The sequence below is a fragment of the Myotis brandtii genome, unplaced genomic scaffold, assembly GCF_000412655.1.
Source record: "Myotis brandtii unplaced genomic scaffold, ASM41265v1 scaffold156, whole genome shotgun sequence".
Taxonomy (NCBI): Eukaryota; Metazoa; Chordata; class Mammalia; order Chiroptera; family Vespertilionidae; genus Myotis; species Myotis brandtii.
Window position 1 is genome coordinate 197,685 of NW_005355666.1, and position 2,754 is coordinate 200,438.

Here is a 2,754-nt window from a genome sequence, read left to right on the forward strand (position 1 = left end):
CTGCTCTAAGAAGAGTAAATAGCCCAGCCGGTGTGGCTCAGTGGTTGAGCATTGACCTATGAACCAGGAGGTCACGGTTTGATTCCTGGTCAGGGCACATGCCTGGGTTGCAGACTCGACCCCCAGTGTGGGGCGTGCAAGAGGCAGCCGATCAAGATTCTCTCTCATCACTGATATTTCGCTCTCTCCCTCTCCCTTCCTCTCTGAAATCAATAAAAATATATTTTCAAAAAATATGTATTTTTTTAAAAGAATAAAGTTTTCACATACACACTCACACACAAACACATGTACATTCAGAGATACACAACACAATACAAGCTACACACACATATACTCAGAGACATCCACATACATGCCACACATACCCACACATACATGTATACTCAGACACACATCACATATACGCAGCACATACATGCACACTCAGAGACACACACACACATAAATGTATACTCGAGACACACCACACATACACCACATACACACAATGGCACTAGATACACTTGAACAGTCGCTCCATAATATGGGGGAGGGGAAGCAGGACAACTTTTTTAACTTGGAATTTTAATTATGTACATAAATAGCAACATGAGAACAATAAGTTCAAAGGCATGTACATTATCTGGAGGTGAAAAGATTTCAGGTTAGTCCCTTTGTAGTATGACATCACCCAAGGTAACACTGAGGCCTAGTGTAGTTTTTCCTGAAGAAAAAAGCTTGTTTACTACATTCAATAATGACATCTCTTCCATTTTTCTGTAGAAACACTGGTTTATTGTATGGAGTTTCCAATGTTTACCTATAACTAAAAGAAAAATAACATAAGTAAACTTTGCCAGAAAAAATAAAAACAATGCTACAATTTGCACTTTGAAAATTCTTTAGGTTTACACAGAGAAACCATAACAAATATTTCCATTAGCATTATACGACCATGAGGCTCATAAGGAGCAAGAGAAAAGCGTAATTATTCTCATTTTATAGACAGGCACTAAATACCAGAAAGGTTTTGTGTTTCATCAATACCACATTCAGATTTTCAACTGGCTGTGTATCTGAGCTAATTAAACAGATGGATGGATTTATAAATAATAAATAAATGCCTAGTCCTGGCCAGTGTGGCTCAATTAGTTGAGTGCCGTCCCATGCACGGAAAGGTGGTGGGTTCCATTCCTCGTCAGGGCACACCCCCAGGTTTGGGGTTCGATCCCCACCTGAGGTGTGTGTGGGAGACAAACACATCAATGTTTCTCTCTCACACTAATGTTCTCTCTCTCTCTCCCTAAAAAGTCAATTAAAACATTAAATAAATAAATGCTTAAGTGGCACAGCAACACCCACCTCACCCTTTCTGAAAACTAAACAACTCTATTTTTGTTCATCTGTTGGAGAACATGATTATATTACTGTCAGTCTGACATCTACCTTTCCTCGAATCACCCCATCATTCTTTTCTGGAATGAGATACACAGCAATTCAGACACACCAAAGGTAAACCGGCTCTTTTCTATACTGCTTTTCCCCCTAATATGTAAAGAATCTACTTAGCAATTAGAGGTTTATAAATATTTTAGAGGCCAGTGACTACTCCTTTGATCTTCTAAGATAACACCAAAAATTATTAAATTAAACATGTAAACCACTAGCTTACCTTTTCTATCTCAGTTCATTAATCTGTTTTGGACTTCTCTAAGAATTCAAGAGATTTACTGCATTGCTAAAAACTACAAACTGGAAACAATCTATATTAGTAAGGATTCAACAGATCATGGTAGTCCATACTGGGAAATTATTATGTAGCTAAAGGAGTGACATAGATTCAGAAGTACCAACAAGGAAAATGTACACAATACATTAAGTGAAAAAAGGCAATTAATTCAATATTAAATTCAAAAGTTCATTAATTCAATATAGTTAAACATTGCATGGTCTATGAAGTATTCTTACCAAAAAAAAATTGAACCTAAATCTGATTAAACCTTCAGATCCATCAGTTTATAGGAAATGCACAGAAGAGAGGAACCAAGAGATAAACAAAATGTCACTAAATGGATACACTCAGCCACAGCCACATGGGAAATTCTAAAGGACAAATAAGCCAAGGTTTCCAACAAATAAATAGCAAGGAAAAATGAGGGAGAAGGAACTATTACAGTTTAAAAGGGGCTTAAGAGACCTATCAGTCAAATACAATGAGCTGATCTTGTTTAGATCCTGATTCAAACAAACCAAGTATAAAAAGTTATTAATGAGACAATCAGGGAAGTCTGCATATTGTCTGACTATTTGGATGATATTAAGGAATTAGTGTTAATTTCTTTAAGTGTGATAATAAAATTGCAATATGTGCCTTCATGGAGTTTTCAGTGTTCTTGTAAAACAATACAAGGAATATGATCTTATTCTGTCAAAAAAACAAAAGTACGCATGATGCATATTAATAGATAGGGAGAAGGTCTGGAATGATATACCACAATATTAACAGAAATTACCTCTGGGAAAGGAATAGAAGGCAAGATTTTTAAAAAATTTTTTACAAAAATATGCATCACTTGTATAACTAAAAATACATCTCGCCCAGGCCAGTTTTGCTCAGTGGTTAGAGTGTTAGCCCTCGGACTGAATGGTCTCGGGTTTGATTCCTGGTCAAGGACATGTACCCCAGTTGTAGGTTTGATCCCTGGCCCTGGTTGGGGCATATACGGGAGGCAACTAGTCGATAAATCTCTCTCACATCGATGTCTGTCTCTC

The 2,754-nt window shown here is 37.0% G+C and overlaps 1 protein-coding gene across 2 annotated transcripts in view; it reads right to left on the minus strand.

Moving 5' to 3' along the window:
• Positions 1 to 547: 547 nt before the first annotated feature.
• The window catches only part of APOO (apolipoprotein O), a 55,609-nt gene continuing 53,402 nt past the window's right edge, over positions 548 to 2,754 (minus strand). For both annotated transcript variants that reach the window (XM_014536058.1, XM_014536057.1), the window contains one exon: positions 548 to 808. The gene's annotated coding sequence lies outside the window, so the exon portion shown is untranslated. The remainder of the gene's footprint in view (positions 809 to 2,754) is intronic.